We start from the raw sequence: 24,165 nt of genomic DNA, 5'->3' as shown, positions 1-24,165 counted from the left end.
AACACAATCAATGAATGTATCCAATGAATAGTTAACTAGCAAATAATACTGCATGACATAGTAATCTGTGTCAACGCCTGAATCATTTCAACAAGGTATCACTATAAACTTACAATTTTGTAAAATTACTTCTGTGTTTCCTTATTGCCTCGTGTTGGTCTTACATCTTCAAGCAATGTCAGTAAACACTTTTTAACCCGAAGTCTCTACGTAACACACCGTTATGGTTCTCCCATATGGTTTCAAAGACAGAAGAGTTTGCTCACAAGTGTCATTAAGTCATGTTACTCTATGTGTATAACTTCAACATGGTTTTATACATCTATATTTATTTCTATTTGAAAATATCAATTGGTAAATATATGGGATGTTGTCTAAAATATGCCATGTAATTAAAATACATCATAATTAAATTCTGAACGAGTCACCATAATGATCAACGATCCTTATTAAAACTGTTCTATTTAGAATCTTTTGGAGATCAGGTAGGTAGGTGGCATTCAAGAGTGATTCGTCATGTTCACATTGCACTTGTGTGTGAATTTGCCTCTACGAAATACAAAAATAGAGCTGAAAGAATCTTCCGAAGTATTTATGAAAAGAGATTAAGACAAGAGAGAGATAATAAAGCTCAATCAATTAATTAAACTTAGGAAACTCAATCAACATACTGCTTTCAGGGGAAGGAATGTTATTATAATTTTTTTTTTTTTTTTTTACATAAAAATACTTCAAATTTCAAGTGAAATTTCCTGCCCCCATACCCAATAGCTAGATTTGATTGTCTCCATCCCCTCCTCCCCAAGCCTCCAATATCCCATCTACTACTTTTGGGCATTCAAAACTCTTGAAGCCACAGAAAGTAGGAAGATGGCCCATTTCATGGGACTCTACTTTCCTTCTGACTGTAAGTTCTCTTTGTGCTAAATTGGTTCCATTTCTGGGTCATCTTATGAGTTGTTTTTACTGCTAGGGTTGTTATATTCAACAAATAGACATCCAGAATTTTAAGTTTGAAATTCAAATAAAAACAAATACTTTTTTAGCCTAAGTGTGTCCCATGCAATATTTGGGACTGATTTGTTGTTCATCTCATTGTTTATTTGATACGTCTAACTGGGTGTTCCGTATTTGATCTGACTACTCTCCTTATTGCTCTTCAATGGAATTCAGCTTCTTGCATTAGTTCTGCTCTCTCTTGCCTCTCCACAGCAATGAGATTCTTTCCATGTAAAATACTTTACAATAGTTTAAAACAACAACAACAACAACAACAGCAACAAAACTTTCCAAAAATGTTTTGGGAGAGATAGAGGACAAACATATAAACAATAGGAGATGTTTTAAAAGACAGTTTATAAGGGTACCTGGGTGGCTCAACGGGTTAAATGTCCATCTCTTGATTTACGCTCAGGTCATGATCTCACAGTTTGGGAGTTTGAGCCCTGTGTTGGGATCTGCACTGACAGTGCATAGCCTGCTTGGTATTTTCTCTCTCTCTCTCTCTCTCTCTCTCTCTCTCTCTCTCAAAATAAATAAATAATAACTTTTAAAAAAACACACAATTTATATTTCCTCTGATAATAGAATAAAATGGAAAAAGCTTTTCCAAAGGGGTTGTAGAAAATGAAGCCATGAGGACATTGAGGAAGCAGGGGTAATGCATGTCTTCTGTCTCAAATTCTCAGAACTTTTACTGAATGCGGCTAAAAACCAAGGCGCCCACTATACGTTAAAATGGACATAAATGGACTTTGTGCCTAACACTAGCCCTAGCAACCAATCACATATAGATTAGTATTAACTGTAGCTATACCAACACCAATCACATTTCATTCAAAACAACACCCACAAATTTCCTCCTTTCTTTTCAAAATTTCTAACCTCCTGTGTCTCTCTGGAGCTCACTTTCAAGATTGATGGAATCTGTGTCTCCCGATTGCAATCCCTAAGACCTCAAATAAACACACATATTTTATTATGCAGCTTGCAGTTTGGCCTTTCATTGATTGACACTTCCCTACATAAAAGCAAAGTTCACTGGTTTTTGTCATCAAAGTATGAATTTTTTAAAAATGTTTTTTTGTTTATTTTTGACAGAGAGAGAGACAGAGACAGAGCATGAGCAGGGGAGGGGCAGAGAGAGAGGCTCCAGGCTCTGAGCTGTCAGCACAGAGCCCGATGCAGGGCTCAAACTTAGACCGTGAAATCTCAGACCTTGAGATCATGACCTGAGCCGAAGTCGGACACTCAACCGACTGAGCCACCCCGGCGCCCCATCAAAATATGCATTTTTAATTGGTATTGATCAACTCTGATTACAAGAAAACAGAGAGATTTTTAAGTGAATTTTGACTAAATTAAAATTTTCTTAATGTTTATTTATTTTTGAGGAAGAGAGTGAGAGAAACAGAGCATGAGCAGGGGAAGGAGCAGAGAAAGAGGGAGACACAGAATCTGAAGCAGACTCCAGGGTCCACACTGTCAGGACAGAGTCGGACACCGGGCTTGAACTCAGGAACCCTGAGATCATAACCTAAGCTGAAGTCAGATGCTTAACTGACTCAGCCACCCAGGCGTCCTGACTAAATCTAAAAGGTCTGTATCCTTATTTCTTCATGTAGAACATGAAAAGATTGACTATATGAATAGGCAGGTAGATGTATCTATTTATCTGTTTAAGTTTAGAATTGCATTAAGATTTTTGGGACATCTTATGTATATTGATTTTGAGAAATAATAATTTTCCTTGTTATTAAGCAAGGAAGCAGAATAGATGAGATAAGGAAACTAGACTGATGGGTTTAGAAAATATTAATATGGAAAAGGCTAAAATTAGCTCCTGGCCTGATTTCCGACCCCCTCCCCGCCCCAGGATATCCTACCTCTAGTCTTCCTACCTCTATGGACCAGTGAAATAAGCCTAGACTTTGTAATTGAGGAGACCAATTCAGCATTTTGTTAGTTTTACAAATTTTTGTAATTTTTAACTTTTTCTGAGCTTTTTTTGATTTTTAAAGCTTGATATTTTCTTCAGGAATATAAATTTTTTTGATGTTTATTTATTTATTGAGAGAGAGAGAGAGAGAGAGAGAGAGAGTAGGAGAGGGGCAGAAAGAAAGGGAGAGAAAGAATCCCAAGCAGACTCCAAACTGTCAGCACAGAGCCCATTGTAGGGCTCAGTCTGAAGAACCTTGAGATCATGACCTGAGCCGAGATCGAGTTGGACACTTAACCGACTGAGCCGCCCAGGCAACCCTTGCTTCAGGAATTCAATCAAAGTTTGTCTCTGATGTGATGTCACAATCCTATATAAAATAGCAAACCAAATGTGTACTTTTTTTTTTCCATAGCACTTACCATGATTTCTCACATCATATACTCTTCATTCATATACTGACATATGCATTCATATACCAACTTGTTTCTTATTATTGCCTATCTCCTGAGGCCAGAAGGTAGCTGCCAGACTGACCAGGATTTTGCCTGTTTACTTCTTTGCTAGATCCCCAGCACTTCACACAGTTCCTAGCACATAAAAGGACACACTATATACATGATGACTGAAAGGGGAATTTTCCTTATTTCCATGTATACATAAGGGGCTAAACCAAATTCCAGGTGTTTCTAAAGCTTTAAAAATGTACTGGATATAGAGTTTGGATAGTATCTGGCTTATGGTATGCAGGAAATGAATGATTAATTTTATTGTCACTAACACAGTACACAATCCCTGACATGTAGTAGTAAATCAATGGGTTTTAATACTCTTTCCTTCCTTCTCAATTTCTTTGATTTATCTCCTGTGTTGAATTCCTAGCTTTTCTCTCTTACCCTGAACAGAATCATGGAAATGTAAGAAAATACCAAGAACAATAAAAAACCTAAATATACAAAATACTAATAATAATGTTTGTTGTTTGAATTATATGTATAATTAAATTAAAATGTTTGGCAACAATAGAATTAAAGGTAGGAGGGAGTCTACGATGCCACATTATTAAAAAATTTTAGCATCTTGAGGGTAGTAGTGAAAGTACTCATTTTATAGCAAATCTTACTAAGGCAAGGATTCATGTTCTGTCTCTTGAGTAATAAAGGAGTAAAAAGAAGTCTGCCATTAAAAGTCTCACAGGGAAGAAACATAAATTTAAAATAACTTGATCAGTCCAAAATAAGCAAGAAAGAAGAGAAAAAAATTGTAGTTCAATAAGTATACATAAATCCAAATATATAAATAACCCTAGTAATTCTAAGGAAAATAAATAATCAAATAAAATATGATCACTCTGGATTAAAAAATAGAATCTCAATATAGGTGGTTTTATAAAGACACACCTGAAATTAAAAAGCACACAGTACTGGGGTGCCTGGATGACTCAGTCAGTTAAGAGTATGACTGTTGGGGCGCCTGGGTGGCTCGGTCAGTTAAGCATCCGACTTCGGCTCAGGTCATGATCTCGCGGTCCGTGAGTCCGAGCCCCGTGTCGGGCTGTGTGCTGACAGCTCAGAGCCTGGAGCCTGTTTCGGATTCTGTCTCCCTCTCTCTCTGCTCCTCCCTGTTCATGCTCTGTCTCTCTCTGTCTCAAAAATAAATAAACGTTAAAAAAAAAATTAAAAAAAAAAAAGAGTATGACTGTTGATTTTGGCTCAGGTCATGATGTCACAGTTCGTGAGTTTGAGCCCCGCATCAGGCTCTGTGCAGCCTGCTTGGGATTCTCTCCCTCTCCCTCTCTCTCTGTTTCTCCCCCACTTGTGTTCTCTCTCTCAAAGTAAATAAACGAACTTTAAATTAAAAAAAAAAAGTATAGGTTGTTCTTTATCGTTAAGTCTGTTTTTTGGTTTGCTTCTCTCTCTTTTTTCTCCTCTACTTGTTTGTTTTGATTCTTAAATTACAGATGAGCAGATTAATATGGGATTTATCTTTCTCTGACTGACTTATTTCACTTAGCACAGTACTCTCTAGGCCCACCCACATCATTGCAAAATGCACTGGGTGTTGTATGGAAGCACTGACTGAATCACTGTATAGTATACCTAAAACTAATATTACATTGTGTGTTAACTGACTGGAATTTAAATTTAAAAAATCTTTAAAAAGCACACAGTGTATAGCAAAAGTATGGGAACTATACTGAATTAAACAAAACAGCAGTAAACCAGTTGGTATAGCTATGCTAACATCAAAGATGACTTTAATGCCGATAGAATTACTAGAGCTGAAGAAAGATACCCCACCATGATGATAGGGCCAATCAGTCAGAATCATCAATTCAAAATTTGCATGCATATACTAATGTACGTTCATACTATGTCAAGAAAAAAATTGATAGAACTAAAAGGGAAATAGAAGCTACTACAAATCTGTGGAAACTATTCACATATTTCTCTTGGTAATAGAGCAAAAATATAAAAACAAAACAGTAAGGATATAGAAGATGAGATGACATATTTAAAAAAAAATTGAACCTAGTTGACAAAGAATGCCACCAATAACAACTGAAGAATATCTATTCTTTCCCAGTGTGCTTGAAACACCAAAATTTTGGCGCAGGTCACGATCTCACAGTTCGGGAGATCAGGCTCTACACTGACATTCTCTCTCTAGCTAGAAGAAGAAGAAGGGGAAGGAGAAGAGAATAATTTGGCCACAGTAGAACTACACTAGGAACCAATAATAAAAGGATCACTAGAAAATCCTCAAATGCCTAAAAAACATCAAACCCTTCTAAATAACCTGGGTCTCAAAGAAATCACAATGGAAATTATAAGTATTTTGATCTATATAATAAAAGTGAGACTTGGTGAACTTTCTGGATACAATGAACATATAATTTGAGAAAAAAATGTCATGTGTCAATGAGCATGTTAGAAACAATCTAAGTAGCCATCTCTCAAAGTTATAAAAAGACATCTAGTAATTCCATGTTTCTAGCAAAGATTAGAAAGTCTAAGACACTTTGAAATGTACTTAAATGTATGTGTATGTGTTTTAAAATATTAAAGGACAAATTCGAAGCAGCCCTAGACTTAAGGGAACAAAGTTCCCAAGAAGGCAAACCTTTTGGAGATGTGTGGCAGCACTGTGCAGTTTCTTTTTTCCTCCTGTCTGAGTAGGGTATAAGTCACGCACAAAGAAAGACATAGCACCCAAGAGTCTGGAAAACATCAGAGTGTTAGCAAGTCTCCTAGGGACAGAATAACAAAAAAGGAACACAAATTAGGGTACTGGGGATCAGGTTCTACCGGAAAAAAAGAGAGACGAAGAAAAGAGTCAGACACTTCAGTTTTCCCATGTTTGATAATTGAGTTATTCTGAAGTCAGAGACCGGTCTAGAAAGCCAAGATGGCATCCTATACAAACTAAGGACTTCCAGTTTCTGGTTCTGCATGGAAGGAGGGTGGAAGTCACGACTGCCCATCATGACAAGTAAAAAGCTGCACAGACTGAACTGTCCACGATGCCTCTTGGGTCCATGAGAGAGGGGAGGACCCAGGCAAGCCAGTGCCCCCAAGTTTGGAGAGAGACAGGCAAATGTCAGGAGTCAGGACTTCCTGGAGCACAGATTCAGGACCTGAGAGTGGGAGCCAGTGAAGCAGATTGGAAAACCTGAGCTGTAACTGACAAACTGCTAGAAGCTTTGAGCAGACAATTTTGAGAGTTAAAGACTCCAGGGGAATCCTGTCATAGGAGGGTTCCCACAAGAATTTCCTCCAAGAGCCTGAGTATCAGAGAAAATCCCCTTGGGCTTCAGGCAGGGGGACAGTAAAAAAGGAACCGTTTTCAAATATGCCAGAGCACTCTTCTTAACAAGCCTGCCCACAAGGAAACTAGTTAAGGGTAGCCTAACCTGCTGGGGAATTATCAGAGTCTCACTGATCTGGGGAAGAGAACTACTAAGCCCCACCCACTCTAGCCATGCTTTCCTACCTAATCAGGGAGTAAAAAACCTGAGAAACACTTGTGAAGTTCATAGTCCAGAGTCACAGATTGGCTAAAAGACTGAGCCTTAAAGATAGGACTGTAGAACCTGCCCCTCCGCCACACCTCACCACCATATTATTAAAGGTCCATTTATAGCATTTCCTTTTCTGAAGTACATCATATCGAGCTTTCAAGAAAAAATTTACAAGGTATACCAAAAGGCAACAAACAAACAAGCAACAAACCACAATTTGAAGAGACAGAGGAGCATCAGAACCAGACCAGACAGGGATGCTGCAATTATCAGACCAGGAATTTAAAAACAATTATGATTCATATGCTAAGGGCTCTAATGGCTACAGAAGACAGCATGCAGGAACAGATGGGCAATGTAAACAGAGAGATGGAAATCATAAGAAGGAATCAAAAAGAAATGCTAGAGATAAAAGCAAACAAACAAAAAACATTGTAACAGAAATGAAGGATAACTTTGATGGGCTTATTAGCTGACGAAACCCGGTTGAGCAATGTGGATGGAGTTTTCAGCAGTTGATTAGCTATGAAGAGTTAAGAGGTAATAGTTCAGAGATCAATGGAGAAAGAGGACACTTTAAAGACCAAGCATCTAAGGTAGAATGTCTCAAAGACTGACCTAGTAGCAGGTGGAGGAGACCAGGACTGGAAGTCTTACCAAAGTAACAACTTACATTCAAGCCCAGTCAGTGCTTAATTGGAGTAAGGTGGCCAGCTTCCTTGTTATTTGTCTAACAAAGCAGAGAGTAAACCTCCTAGAGAAAAGGTAATCTGATCTAGATGCTTTAAAAATGCTTTTAGTTTAATGTCTGGTATTGCTCAAAACATTAACAAAACATGCCAAGAGAAAGACTAAATGATTGAAAGTCAATAGAAAAGAATGAAAACAGACCCATTGGTAATAAAACAGCTTTTAGAATTATCAGGCAAGGATATTAAAGAGAAAAATGGAGGCATATATGGGGAAGAGAGATAAAATATGGAGAATTTCTCAAAAAATTGAAATTTATATAAACTCATCAAATTAAAATACTAGTATTGAAAAATTCAACAAGTGAGTATCGAGAACTCTGATCAACAGAAAATATACAGATTATAATACAGAAAGGAAAACTGAATATACCAAGAATTATGTGTGTGTATGTCTGTGGGTGCACACATGTGTATCAATGAAATAACTAATGTATCTGTAACAGCGTTCCTAGAAGGACACAGAAAATTAAGCTGTAGCAATTTTTCAAGATATAATAGCAACCTGGGATTTTCCAAGACCAATGACAAATTTCAACTCAGATATCCAAGAAATCTACAATTCCAACCATTAAGGAATAAAAGCAAATTGTGACTAAGCGTACCCTGGGCCAGCTTCTGAGAGCCAAAGACAGATAATATTTTGAAACCAGAAAGAGAAAGAGAAAAAAGATATATTAACCTTAAAATATCAACATACAACACCATCAACTATCTTTTAAACAAAAATTATCACAACCAGAGGAAAATATAATGCAGTCATCAGAGTGCTAAATAAAAATAGTTGCCAAATTATAATTCTACGCTCAGAAAAAAAAAATTCTTTAAAAAAAGGAAAGCAAAAAAACAGAACTATACTTAAAAATTAAAAAATATATACTAAAGGAAATTCTCAGATAGAAAAAACATGATCTCAGTCAGGAACAGAGAAATAAGAAGCAAAAAAAGTTAATTTGCCAAAATAAAAACAGGATTAAAAAAAAAACCCATAAGCGTGCTGTATCTATTAAAGAAATTGAATTTGTATTTTTAAATATTCTTATAAAACGTTACCAGCCCTATACAGTTTTAGTGATGATTTAGTCAAACCTTTAAGGTACAAGTAACACTAATATTTTAAAATGTTATTTTGGAGAATGGAGAAATGGAGAATACTTCTTACCTCGTTGTATGAGGCCAGCATAATTTTGAAAACAAAATCTGATGAGGACATTAAAAGGTATAAAATTAGAGGCCAAGCTCTCTTATGAACATAAATGCAAAATCCTGAGTACAGTGTAAGCAAATAGAATCCAATAATATATAAAACTTGATTATATACCATAACTACTTTGCATTTCTTACGTCAAATTCTGGGTTAGGTGTCAACAATCTCCCAACATAATTAACCACAGTGACAAGCATATTGAAGGAAAAAGAAATATAATCATCTTAATATGTATAAAAATATTTGCTAAAATTTCATGCCATTTATATTTTTAAAAATAAACTTAGCATTCAAGAAGTATGAAAAACTTCCTTAACCTGATTATTGTAGCTACAAAAATTAACTAATATATAATTTCTAGTGAAATTTCTCAAAGGCTGGACCAAAAAGACACAGACACTCACTACCATTAATCAACATTCCACTGGAGGATCAATCTACATTAATAGTATTACCATTTACAATAGTATTTACTATTTACAAGAGTATTAAAAAGTCACAAAGACTTAACAATATATCTAATGAAAGATGGGCAAAGCCTCTTTCTACGAATCTGCCCATTTTTATTAGAGAAATTTTACAAGGCCTAAATAAGTGAAAGCATGGACTGCAATCATAATTTGAAAGATTCGGTGTTGTAACGATATCAATCTCCCTAAAATGATCAGTAAATTCCACAGTCTCAAACTTAATTTTATACCTAGAACATAGAAGAACTACAAATCAGTTACTACATGGCCAAAAACAAAATAGGAAAATAGGTTAAAGATTTGGACAGGTACTTTGCAAAAGAGTATATTCAGAGTCAATAAACATAAGAAAGGGTGTCAGGAAATGCAAAGTAAAAGCCTAATTAAACATATTATCACATTTCCATTAAGGTGGGTAAGTTTTGTTTTTGTTTTATTTTTCCTGGTATCTATAACCAGTTGCTGTTGGAAGTACAAATTGATATAGCCACTTTGGAAATCTGTTTAAATTTTAAGTTTAAATATTAAACATTCACCTATATCCTGACCCAGTAATCTATTACTAGGTATACACTCCCCAAATTGTGCATATATGTTCACCAAAAGGCATGCATAAGGATATTTATAGCAATACTATTTGAAAGGACCCCAAAATGGAAATAACCTTAATGCCTATTAATAATAGGATAATGACATTATGTGTTCATTTAATGGAATATTATAAATCAATGAGCATGAATAAACCACTGAATGGATTTGTCTCAAAATATAACATTGAATGTAGCAAGATCATCACAAAAAATCATACCCTATATAATTCCATTTTCATGACGTTGAAAACTAGCAAAACTAAGTGATAACAAAAGTCAGAAAAGTGTTTTTTTTGAAGGGAGATAGTGACTGTAAAAGGGATAATGGAGAATATCTGATAATGTTCTATTTCTTGATCTGACTGTTGATTATAGGAGTCTGTTCAGTCATGAAAATAGTTGATCTGTACAGGTATTTTTGCACTTGTCTATATATATGTATATATATATATATATATACATATATATAATTATTATATGTCATGCTATACATTATATGTATTATGCTTTGATAAAAGCCTTACTTAAAAATAGCACAACCTCTTCAGTCTTTGGCTGTCTTACATCTCTTAATATCCAAATGATGAGACTGTCAAGTCCTCGTCTAATGAAACCATAGTCATTGCCATCTTTTACTAAAGTTTCTTGCTTCCAATATTATTGAAATGTACATTCGTTCCTTAAATTGGCACTCCTTCTAAGGAGAAACTCATTATAATCATTGTTTTGCTCTTAAATCAGACACAGTACACAGTGACATCTCTCTCCAGATCTGCAGTGGAAAAATTTTCTGTGACAGCTTTTCCATTAATAAATTCTGAAAAAGAAAGTTTCCACTCTCGAATTTTCTTGGCATCAGTGTATTACAGGATCTGAGATGGTTGTAAACTGCTGGCACTATGGGAAAACAGCATCATAACTATTTGTAAAAATGGATTTTCTAGTTATACCTGCTAGCCCACAGTAAGTAGGAGGCATTCTCACAGATATCTGGCCATCCAATTCGGCAGTTTATTTTTCCCCATGTAAGAAAGATAGAAGTATAGCTACCCCAGAGGAATTGTTATGGCCTCTGCTTTTGGAAATGGCCTATTTCTTTGTCCATAGCTATGAGAATGTGTCCAATTCCTTTGTGTCCAATTCCTTTGTGAGATTTTAGCAACTTTGAGAAAATTTCACAAGTGATTGATGAAGTCTCTTGTCATTTCTCCTCAAAATATACCCTCACCTTCCTCACCTATGTGGTCTGAAATTGAACTCAAATTCAGGTTCTATCTCACAAAGCAAAAATCTACAGAGGTATGAAAAGATCATGAAATGTGACTATGAATTCCAATAATCACTTGGTCTTTCCCATAGGAAGTGAAAGAAATTAGAGAAAATTAGATTTTACTGAGCTAATGAGGCACACAGGAAAAGGTCTAGTTTTGCTTTCACTTTTTTCATTGAAGCAAGCAATGTGAGATTGCAGCTAATTTTGCATTCACTTTCATCTATTTAAGTCATAAATCAGATAAATGTAAAAGTTCAACTGAAAATCCGGTATGTCAAAAAGGATGGGGAAGAAGATTTAGCATTTACTGGGCAACTATTATGAACATATTATGTGTAATCCTCACAATAATCTTATGAAATAAATATTATTGTGATTTTATAGATCAGTAAACTAGCGTCAGTGGCCCACCATCTCCAAGTTCACAAAGCTATTATATCACAGGAAAAAAAGTCCATATTCGTATCATGCTAACCATGTGGCCTTTACCACCATGGGGACTTCAACTCTAATTTATGGTAGAAATCATTTTAATTCATGCCAAATCTTATTCTATTTGGGAGCACATGGCAGCTTATTTTTTGGAAAATGTGTGGACTATTTTCAGATTATATCATGGGCTTCGGATTTTCTAAATAGCAGAAAATACATGTAAAAAATTAATTTGCACCTACACACCTGGAATGCAATTAGAAAAGATGTCTACAAAAATGTTTATATTTTCCAGGGGATTTGCTGAACATGAAGCAAAAAACACTCTGAAGTAAAAATCTAGTAACAAAGCATCGTATCATGAACCAGATAGCTATCTTATGCAATGTAGTCCATCACTTAAGGAGATATATAATGTAGGTAATGATTAAGATCATGGATTTCAATATCAAGAAAACCTGTGAATTACTATATGTCATGAAATCTAAGACATTATTGACTATGAGAACTAACAATACATTACAATGAAGGAAAGAATGCTATCAAATAATTTTAAGACACTTTTGATTGTCTGATGCATCCTTACTTCAGAGGTGTTAAATTTGAAAAAAAAATATATATGTAGATTTAATGACATGAGGAAGCTATGTTATATAAACTATAAATCTTATGGTGGCTGAAACAAAATACAAATGTATTCCTTACTAATGTATGTAATGGGTGTTCCTCACTGTGGCTGCCTCCCTCTGAGAATTGACTCAGGGATCCAGAATTTTTCCATGCTGAGTCTGGTCCATCTTTAACATATGATTTCTAGGGTCCTTGTGCTTATATACATAAAGATGGTGGAAGAGAATAAAGAACCTGGGGGACTATGCCTGAAAACGGTGTATGAAACAGGCTGGGAATGAAATTTATCACCAGTACTCCCATTTCATGGCTAGAACTCAGTCACAATGCCACAGAGTAAGCATCCAAAGTAAAAGAAAAGTGAAAGAAAAGGAATCAAGTTTGGTGCAGAGTCAAGCTCTACTGAGACCTGCGAAGTTAGACTCCTCATGCTCACCAGTGTCCATGGCTCTCCCCACTCACAGACACACCCATTCCTCTTTCCCATCCCCCTTTTGTTTGAATGGATCACTGAATGAAAACATCAAGGGCAGCTGTCCTAAAGAGATACCCAGATCCACAGTGGCCTTGTTGTGTGCAAGATTCTAGTGTTAATTGTTTTAATGCATCTAAGAACTGAATACAGTGCCTGGCATATAGCAGTTAATCCATAAATAAAATTTATTATCCTTATTTTTATAAAATCATTACCAACTTTTGAATGTGGCATCTTTATTCCGATTATACTTACATCATGTGTAAATATGTAAATAATTATCTTCACATTAGACTTGCAAACTAGTGTTTGCCTCAATTACTTCATCTTCTAAAGTCACTGAAAAAAATAAATCCATTGTCATAGTCTTCAGATAGAATTAAGGTGCTTACCCTACGATCTAGCACTTTCACTACTGGGTATTTACCCACCATATAAAAAAAAAGCTGATCAAAGGGATACATGCACCTGGATTTTTATAGCAACATTAATAGCCAACTAATGGAAAGAGCCCAAATGTCCATTGGCTGATGAATGGATAAAGAGGTGTGTGTGTTTGTATACAGACACACATGCACACACACACACACACACACACACACACACACACACATACAATGGAATATTGCTCAGCCATTAAAGAATGAAACCTTGCCATTTGCAATGACATGGATGAGCTAGAAAGTATTATGCTGAGCAAAATAAGTCAGTCAGAGAAAGACAGATACCATATGTGGAATTTAGGGATAAAAACAGATGAACATAGCGGGGGGGATAAAAGAGAGAAAGAGAGAGAGGCAAACCACGGAATGGACTCTTGACTATGGAGAATAAGCTGGGGTGGAGAGGAGGTGGCCAGGGCACAATGGGTTGAATGGGTGATGGGTAACTGGGGAGGGTGCTTACTGTGGTGAGCGCTGGGTGTTGTGTGTAGGTGATGAATCACGGGATCCTGCACCTGAAACTAATATTATGCTGTATGTGAACTAACTGGAATTTAAATAAAAACTTGGAAGAAAAAAATAAAGAATTAAGGTGCTTAGAACCCTTCATAGGGTAGTACACAAAGATGATCTGTTTACAGAAGCCAGGAAGAATGCTAGCAGTTGTGACCTCTCTACCTGGGGTTATGTGAGAGTTCTGGTGTTTGAATTAGGATGGGCACAAATTGACAAAAGTTCAGTCTTCAGTGACTCCAGAAAGCTTGTCCTAATCTCAAATCTCTCTAAAGTTTTTGGGATCCATGAAAAAACAATGAATTTGCACCAGGAAGATGGCAATAGTTTTGGGCTCGAATATGCCTTATCTCCATGCTAATAAGCACTCCACTTCCATTGTGAGACCCCCACTCTGCATTTTTAGGAGCCTAAAAGGAACCACAGGCCCCTCATTTTATATATAAAGCCAAGAGGCGCTTGGATTTATGCCAAATTGTGCTAAGGGGGTGAGATGAGATTAATATTTACCTTACCTCATGTGAAACTGAAGGCATGTCATATTCTAGAATGAGTTAAAATAAACGTACAATTTAAGGGAAAAATATGAAGAGAGGACACATTTTGATGTCATTCTGGACAAAACTGAATGCATGCATGGGGAAATATAATGAGTGGGACAAAATGAGAATTTAGGGCCAAAGCATAATTCTGTCTGCCTATGGTCCATTCTTTTTGTTTTGCTTTGTTTCCTGGCCATTCTTCTTCTTCTTTTTTTCTTAAGATATAATTGATATTGTCTAAGGGATCCATTCTTAGAGCAAAAGTACAAGTTAAGTTTTAAACTTCCCAAAGTGCAGAATAGATGTTATCCAAAGCTAAATTATTATTCAAAAATAATTTCAGTTGATAAAATTCATTGTATAGCCAGGCGTATTTTTGGGTGAATGACTCTAAATACAGATTACCCATCTGCTGTTGTCTTTGAAAAATTCACTGCTTCTTATTCTCATTTTATCTCTTCTTTGCTCTCATGCTGTCATTAGCTTCAAAGTGAGGACCATACACAGTACAGACATGCAGGGGATACAGAAGCTGATGTAAATCAGGGCCACTGTGGACTGATTTTGGATGCAGCTGTTACTCAATTTTACAACATACACTCACTGTACTTTTGTGTTTTTCTAAATTATCAAAGTCAGTAATTTAACTGATTCCTGTAAGACAGTTCAAAATATCTTCTCTTTCAATTATTTGAACATTTTACTGGAGTAATTTTGACTCCAGTGAAATTATTCTCATTTTTAAAAGTAAACAAGGGGTGCCTCGGTGGCTCAGTCGGTTGAGTGTCAGACTTCAACCCAGGTCGTGATCTGCGTTTCATGGGTTTGAGCCCTGCATCGGGCTCTGTGCTGACAGCTCGGAGCCTGGAGTCTGCTTCGGATTTCGTATGTGTGTCTCTTTCTCTGCCCCTCCCCTGCTTTCACTCTGTCTCTCTGTCTCCCAAAAATGAATAAATATTAAAAATTTTTAAAAATAAAAATAAAAGTAATCAATGTTTTGTGCTAAGCAGTAAAATATGAATGTTATTGAGATTGATTAGGATAAAAATATTTTATTCTTTATTGTTTGTAATTTTTTCCTATAAAACATTATTTTAAATTTTCTAAAAGATGTCTATACTCTGAAGATGAAATAATTACTTTATAATTTTTATAAGGATGCTAGTTTTCCATGACTACCAAATTTAAGATATTCAGATGTGGAAAAATGGCCCATATCATATATGTGATAAGTTTTACTATTGTATATTTAAAACTTATTCTTGAGGCTTATCATCTCAGACATGTAAAGCATGAAATTGTTAACTATAGAGATAGGTTTTTAGCATGCAAATGTTAAGTTCTGTCTTGAAATTAATTCTTTTTCTTTATATGTTTATGACAAAATATATGATAAAAGTATAAAGCTTAATATTTGAAGCCCTTCCTAAAGCAAATAATTAAAATCACATTGAAATGATTACCTGAAAAGGTATTCATTCTTTCTTCACATACTGTTGGAGTTTTTTTAAATTTTAATTTAAAAAAAAATTAAACTGAGGGGCGCCTGGGTGGCTCAGTTGGTTGAGCGTCCGACTTCAGCTCAGGTCACGATCTCGCGCTCTGTGAGTTCGAGCCCCGCGTCAGGCTCTGGGCTGATGGCTCAGAGCCTGGAGCCTGCTTCCGATTCTGTGTCTCCCTCTCTTTCTGCCCCTCCCCTGTTCATGCTCTGTCTCTCTCTGTCTCAAAAATAAATAAATGTTAAAAAAAAATTAAACTGAGTAAATTTTAAAGATCTTATTGACTTTATATATAAGGATTTATGAATCTGGCAACATCCCATCTTAGCAGTTAGAAAAGAGTCTTTGAACTGTACAAAATAAAAGACTTTTATAGGCAGAAGAGAACCAGACTAGGAGGTTATACTTAACAAAAAGTGGATTAGTCCTGGTAAGATCACTTTCTTTTAGGGCATTCAGGGTGTATCAGACATATTACCTCACTAGGTTTGATTAGGTATCTCCTAACTCAGTGGTTTAAGGTTCCATTTCTGAAACTGTAAATTAAATTAAGTCTTAGTTTGGAGACCATGGGGCTTAGCATAAGTGACTCCACTGCAGTCCTGTTGACATTTTTTACATCTGCAAGGTACTGTTTGCTCAAATATTCCTGTTTTGGCTTACATTTATTATGCTCTCTATGTCAAATACTTAGCATCGGTTTTTTGTTAACTGAGGATGTTGTATTAAAATTTCAAATCTAGATCTATCCTGAGTAGTTTGCAAACCATTAAAAATTGTTTAGTAAACTAATGAAAGCTCATTTCCTGAGGTATCTCTAGTAAACACAAACAAACACTTATCTTAACCCATTGTAGGACAAACTGACTCCAAATATTTTATTGAATATTTATAAATTTTTATTTTAATTTCTGTACAAGGGTCAATGAAGGTAACTTGCTTGTAATCCTCTTAAATTTTTCTTTCTTTTCTTTCTCTTTCTTTTCTTTTCTTTTTTTCTTTCTCTTTCTTTTCTTTTCTTTTCTTCTCTTTGCCTTTTCATTCTTTTTCCCTATCATCCTCTATGGCAAATTTTGAGTCTATGGCAAGAAAAAAAATATGAATCCAGAGGCAAATTTTTGTCCATGAATTTCAAAAGCTATCTAAAAGCAAAGATGTCCTACTTAAAAACTTAAAGTGAAACCAAATTAAAATACAAAAACTGACATTAAAATCTTTATTGCAAAAGTAAGGATTTTGTTTTTTCACTTTCACTGAATATCCTTCATGTATCTTTGGAATGATGACCTTAAAAACAATTACACATTTTTGTTTTTATTCCCAAGGGCTACTTGCCAACCATATTATACTTTCTGAGTTGGATCTCAATTTGTAGCTGCCCTTTAATCACTGAAGGTCCCTTTTTATCATGTCTGTACTAATTGGTGTTAAAACACTTGACAATCTATTGTGATTTGTTTCCTTAGCTTGCATCTCTTTCCCCACTCAATGATTAATAGAGATGTTAAATAAGATTACAACCTAATAACAATGCCCTTCCTTCACTGCCTGAATCTCTCCTCAACTAGATAGCAATATGTTGTTGTTTTTTTAAAGTTTATTCATTTATTTTGAGAGAGAGAGAGCAAGAGAGTCCATGTCCAGGCATCTGCACACGTGCACAGCAGGAGACGAGGGGAGAGAGGGAGATAGAGGGAGAGAGAGAGAGAGACAGATAGAGGGAGAGAGAGAGAGACAGAGAGAGAATCCCAGGGACTGACAGTGCAGAGCCCAACACAGGGCTTAAACTCAAGAACTGTGAGGTCATGACCTGAGCCAAAATCAAGTTAGAGGCTTGAGGGGTTGAGCCACCCACGTGCCCCAGCAATATCCTTTTTCAATGGAAGCAAAATATGGTTTCAGTCCAATGTCCTGTGAAGAATTAGACTGGATAATTTGCAGATTTGTGGTCTCCCTTCAGTCTAAGATATCTATAACTTGAGGTTGTCATTTTAATTAATTGACAACAGTTTATGTTAGTATTTTAATGAAATCAAATGTGAGCCTTATTTCTAAAAAGGAATTTCACACACGCACACACACACACACACACACACACACACAGCATATGCACATGCACACACACACATGCACCCCTTAGGTTATAGATATTTAAAAAACTAATTTACAAATTTCAATTTATACTTTTCAGTTTCTTGAAGACATCTTAAAGTGGATTTACTCCAAAAAGTGGGCTTCAATTAACCTCATCTCAGAATGATTCTTGTACCATTTTGGGGAACAGTTTCATTGAGATGAGATTCATGCATCATAAAATTCACCCTTTTAAAATACATAATTCAGAGGTTTTTCGTATTTGCCATTGTGAAACCATCAACCACTACCCTGAGCTGTATATTTTCATATGCTGTTGTTACAACATTTTTGATGTTACTTGACTGTGTTATTTATTGTAGCTTAAATATTTACTTCCTAGTTATTTTATATAGACACTTTTTTCTTGACATGATTGCAAGTTCATTTTGGCTGGACATACATGCTTATAACACAATATTTAATTGGATGTTTTGAGTGTAGCAACGAGGTAAAATAGATTGCAACTTCAAAATGAATATGCGTCAGATCACATCAGGCTGATTTTATTTTATTTTATTATTATTTTTTTAATGTTTTATTTATTTTTGAGAGACAGCACAGGAGGGAGGGGCAGAGAGAGAACCCAAGCAGGCTCTGCATTGACAGTGCTGTTAGTGCAAAGCCCGACGTGGGGCTCAATCCCAGGAACCCTGAGATCATGACCTGAGCTGAAATCAAGAGCTAGATGCTTAACTGACTGAGCCACCCAGGTGCCCCCATTAGGCTGATCTTATAAGGAAATACTTCAAATTCCTTTTGCAACTCATTGTCTCATGTCCCTTTGCTGTCCTTAGATCCTGGCAGATTGGGTCTTTATCTAGGTCTCTGTGCCTTAGAGATTGCACTGGTTTGAATAGTGTCCTCACCCCTAAATTCATCTATCCAGAACCTCAGGATGCAATATTATTCATAAATAAGGTCTTTGCTAGTGTAATCAAGTTAAAGGTGAGGTCATACTAAAATAGGGTGGCTCCCAAATGCAATATATCTGGTGTTCTTACAACAAGAAGCAGATTGGGGCACAGAGACAGAGAAGGCCATGTGAAGACACAGGCAGAGACTTGGGTAAGGTATCTACCAGACAGGGAACATCAAGGATTACCAGCAATGACTGTAAGCTAAAGAAGCAAAATTTCCAAGCTAGAGCCTTCACAGGGAGCATGCCCCTGCTGACACATTGATTTCAGGCTTCTAGGTTGTAGAACTGGTAGAATACATTTCTGATATTTAAAAATTTTTTTTAATGTTTATTTTATTTTTCGAGACAGAGAGAGACACAGCATGAGTGGGGGAGGGGCAGAGAGTGGGAGACAGAATCCGAAGCAGGCTCCAGGCTCTGAGCTGTCAGCACAAAGCTGGGTGCGGGGCTTGCATGGGTCAACTGTGAGATCGTGACCTGAGCCGAAGCCCGACACTCAACTGACTGAGGCACCCAGGCACCCCACATTTCTGATATTTTAAATGACACATTTTGTGGTACGTTGTTTATAGAAGTCCCAGGGAACAATACAGGGTCTCAACACTTGGGAACGCCATCCTCAAACTCTTTAAAGTTCCTCTCTGGTGTCCAGGTCTAGTATCCATGGGCAGCAGGATGGATAATACATCGTGATGTATAAATGATAAAACTAGGATTAAATACATGGTATTAGGGAAATTTTGAGGTAAGAAGACAGATATTGATTTTAAATGAACATTTTTCAAAGATCAGAGCATTCTGTGAAATAACGGTATTGCTACCTTTTTCTTTGGATGGAAGATATGAAATTAACCAGGAATGGTGTGTTTGACAAAAGAATGATGTGAAAAGATAATGTCTGAACTGGAAGATCTGAAGAAGAAAAAATGGGGCCTGAATACTATATTTAGTATTCACATGCTGTGATTGGACAATTAACAAAAATATAAGTTCTCTTTCTTATATTTCTTAAATACAGAAAGAGATATTCTAAATCTTCTAAATTATTGTAAATCTTCATTCATGAATGATTATATATCACATGGACACATGTGAGAGAGAGATATATATCCACATATATACATATATATTTATAATCAAATGGTTTTATAGACAAAATCCCCACAGAAACTATTGACTCAAGGACCCACACAGCCTAGGAATGGCCCAGCCACACCTATATAAAATACTAGAAACGAGGAAGAAGCACAATTTGTAAAGAGGATTGTCTGAAGAAATTTGTTCTCTAACACTTGCCTGCCCTTTCAAACTTCTAACAAAACCAAGGGGAATAAGTAAGATGTTCTTTTTCTCTTCAAGATAAGAGGTCCAGCTTCCATGGGATAAATAAAAGAGCTTAATATATATCCTTTGGATTTTGGAGAGCATACTCATATCTGACATGTAGCTGAGGAGTCTGAAGACAAGAGGCTGTTTCCATTGGCCTGAGGCAGCAGGAAAGATATAGACAAAGAGATAGAGAGAAAGGGGGGGCGGGGACAAAGCTTTTTTGGGAAGTAACTGAACTTCCACTGAATATAAGAGCTACATGGGAATCATTTAAGTCTTTCAGGTCTTAACAGAAGAGAAGCTGGAGGCTGACTGTTGATCATCTGATCCCGAGTATGAAGGGCAATCACAAACAAATAAGCATCAAAAACCACATACATCCTGTTCTGGAATAATAGCCATGAAAGACCAACAGCATTGTTAAATTCTCTGAAGACCATAGGAATAAATGCCCCAGGGGAGAAAGTGAAATTTAAGTTTTGATCAGACCCTGAGGTCACAAATGCGATTTAAAAATAGCAATCAATAAAGAACTTTCTTGTACCCTTACCACTGCTCCCTCCCCAGGCTCTTACCAAGATGTGAAAATGGCATTTTGTAGTAAAAGGGAAATAAGCATGAAAAAAGAAAATCAACAATCACTTCACACATATTAAACCACATCTTGGTGGGGGGGGGGGGGTGGGAATCTTCATACTGTTAAGCATTTGCAACTTAAAATGAGAGTTAAAAAAGCTTAAAATAAGAAAAATCTCATAGTGATCCACAATGTTGAGGGACTGCCTGGTGTCATCATGTGGCATAAGGCAGACTACTCTTCATGAAAAGATTTAAAAAGTATGTGTGCGATGGGGAAATGAACTCCTTCTGGTTGCCTTCCATGAGTTTTGTTAATTAAGGATGTCAGTCAAAATGTTTTATCTAATAGAGCAGAGGCTGTGCTATGATGATATATAGCGTGATACAAGCCATGATATGTAGGGGTACATGGAAGGAGGAAACTAGAATTTTCTCTAAAGCTTTTATAATGCATTTTCTTACTTTCTAGCTTCAGTTTCATAGCTGAATACTTTAAGTTCTTCCTGAAGAATCTCTAAACAACCTTGACCTGATGTCTTTTCATCCACTTGCCCTACAAGCATCCAGCCTTGGGGAAATCTTGCTGCCTGTGTTCGCTTTGTCTGTACATAGACTTTTGAGACTGTGGAGAAAATCACACACCTGAGCCAACTGGTGACACTACGCATTCATGGTTGCCTGTTTGATCAGTGTTCTAACAGTGATTTCAACTGAATTATGTTTCACCAGGCAATGTTCTTTCTCATTCTGACAAGAAATATTTTATCTTCTGTACTTCCTTTCTTTTCTTCCATGATTCCCTTTATTCCCAATAGATGATCAAACCCCCTATTTCACAAAGGAAATAAACCTTTCTGAGAAGTAACGTCCAATTCCGGCTCTCCACAAGCCAGCAAACTTATCTGCATCTATACATACCTGTTTCTTTCATTAACATTAAGTTCTTTCACCAAAGGCAAACCTATATCTGTTCCTATGTTTTAAGCCTTGTCTTATCCAAACTCTTTGGGACCTAACACTATTTATTAACTCACATTCTTCTAGAATATCAAACTGTACCTTTTATCCAGGAAACTTCCCTATTTTCTCATGAGTTTTTTCAAATACCAACAAACACAGAAAATAGAAAAAGGAAAAAGTAAGCTGTTTCATGTTTAAAAAAAAAAGTAATGATAACACACATACATGAATACCAGCAAAAGGGAACAGAGATAAATATAAAATAGAAACGGATACTCATTTATTGCTGGGGGCAGTAGGCAATGATTCAACCTCCATTGGGTGACATTTTGGGCAATATCTTTCATATTTGTAAAAGTGTATATCTTTTTTCCTATACTCCTAATCTGGAAATTATCCTACGAAGACATTTGTGCATACATAAATGGAATATGCACAAGTTTATTTATTGCAATATTGCCAGTGATAAAAAATGTGAGTCAAATCAACTCACTGCTCAAAACGTAAAATGGATCTGCATTTCACTCAAAGACTATACCCAAGTACTGTCAGTGGCTGCTCTTTGATCTTTATTTCATCATCTACTGTTGTCCTTTGACCTACTAGGCTCCAGGCACATGGACTTTCTTGCTGTTCTGCCAACATGTCAGGCATGTGCTGGAATAAGTTCTTTCCTTTTGATTGGAACACTGTTTCCATATTATCTGCCTCTTGCATCTAGAATGTAAAGTCCATGAAGGTTTTAATCTTTACCAGTTTTGTACACGGATAAAGGTCTGAAATAATCCTAGTACGTAGTAGGCACTTAATAAATGTGTGCTGCATTAATGAATAAATCTAGATCTCCATTAAAGCTGGGTGTGAGGGTATAATATAGTAAATCCATAAAATATAATACCATGCACTACAAAAAGCCAAATAATGATTATGTTTTCTTTGTTCTGTAGAATACGTGTAAGGCATATGTTAAATCACGCACATACATACACACACACACACACACACACACACACAAGATGCAAAGGGATACAGTATGCCATATTTGTATAAAATGTAGAAAAAAGAAAATACTGGTTCATAGTGGTTTACACTTTGTAAAGAAACTTCAGAAATACATTAAGATACTAAAAATTTTAGAATTGTTCTCACACCCATTGTTTTGAACTCCATCACATGGCCACACCTGATTGCCCTGGGAGCTGGTAAATGTAGACCAGCTGAACAGTCTTGAATCCAGATCTTCACTAAGATGGAAGAAGAGAATGAGCTTTTAGAGACTGAAAGTGTCCTCTGTGGTGTTTAAGAAAATATCATATATATCCATGTTGACCACAGAATACAGATATTCTGATTTCTCCCAGAATTTCTGAACTCAGGTCTTTTTTTTTTCAGTCCTATACTTGAAAGGCAACTGCTACTTAAATGCTTAAGTTATGCCAAGTGCTAAAAGTTTCCCCTTGTCTTATCTCTTCCTTTGAATTATTCATAGAAATCTGCAATGGTGTTACTGTTAGTATCTCCAAAATGCCTGCCCCAGCCTTTATGTAATCCTTTCCACAAACGTGCCTTTCCTCAGTTTTCGAATTTCACAACCTTTGAATATCTTTGTCTATTTCAATAACAGCCAAATATTCCTTCCTGCCTCTTCCTGAATCCTAGGAACCTTATATATAAAGTAGGATATATGTTTCTGGTGTCTCATTTTCTCCAATTGCTTTTCTAGTCACTTCCAGCCCTAACATAAATCTGGCTGTTTCTTGAGCAAACTTCCTTGTCTGCATGCTTCTTAAGTAACACAGGGTCAGGAAATGGAATAGATGCTCTCCTCGTTCCCCATTGTCACTTTCAAGTTGTTTCTCCTCATTTCTCTTTCCAAAAATCTTAGATCCTTTAACATCTGACAAAATCCCCATCATCAGCCTACATCCTGGTCCTACAACTTTATTCATGGAAGATCTTAGCTCCTGCCCCACTGTTTTTGTCTGTGACTCTGCCCCATGTGGGTGTTCCTTTTGACATCTTGACATCTCATGGTTTTGATCAGTCTATCAATCAGAGTCCTTATAAGAAACATTATCACCCCTTATGGTTCACAGGGAGAGATTTTGATGAGAGGACAACTTATATAAAGGAAGACAGTTACAGGAAAAATGGTGAAAGAACCTGAGAACAATCAAATAAAAACAAAACGAAAATAGAAAAAGCAGCAAACAAACATCAAGAATCCAATAAGAAAGAATGAATGAAAGAGAAAAATAAAGAGAGATTATCTAGACAAAGATTGGGATTTCAATCCTGCCGTTTATCAGTTACCCATTGTGATCATTTCATGAATAAGTCTCCGTGATACAATTCTGGTCTTCACTTGACCGATACAGGATTTCCTTCTAAATATGATGCGTCCAAAATTCTCCTGGCAGTGGGCTCTTTGCATGTTCTACTGGAGGGCAGAAGGGGGTC

The 24,165-nt window shown here is 36.2% G+C and overlaps 1 pseudogene; it reads right to left on the bottom strand.

The window, feature by feature from the left end:
* The window catches only part of LOC109276514 (uncharacterized), a 79,918-nt pseudogene extending 56,300 nt beyond the window's left edge, over positions 1 to 23,618 (bottom strand).
* Between the last annotated feature and the right edge of the window lie 547 nt (positions 23,619 to 24,165).

The sequence above is a fragment of the Panthera pardus genome, unplaced genomic scaffold, assembly GCF_024362965.1.
Source record: "Panthera pardus isolate Hobbes unplaced genomic scaffold, ASM2436296v1 HiC_scaffold_15, whole genome shotgun sequence".
NCBI classification, from domain to species: domain Eukaryota; kingdom Metazoa; phylum Chordata; class Mammalia; order Carnivora; family Felidae; genus Panthera; species Panthera pardus.
This window is presented reverse-complemented; position numbering and strand designations above follow the sequence as displayed.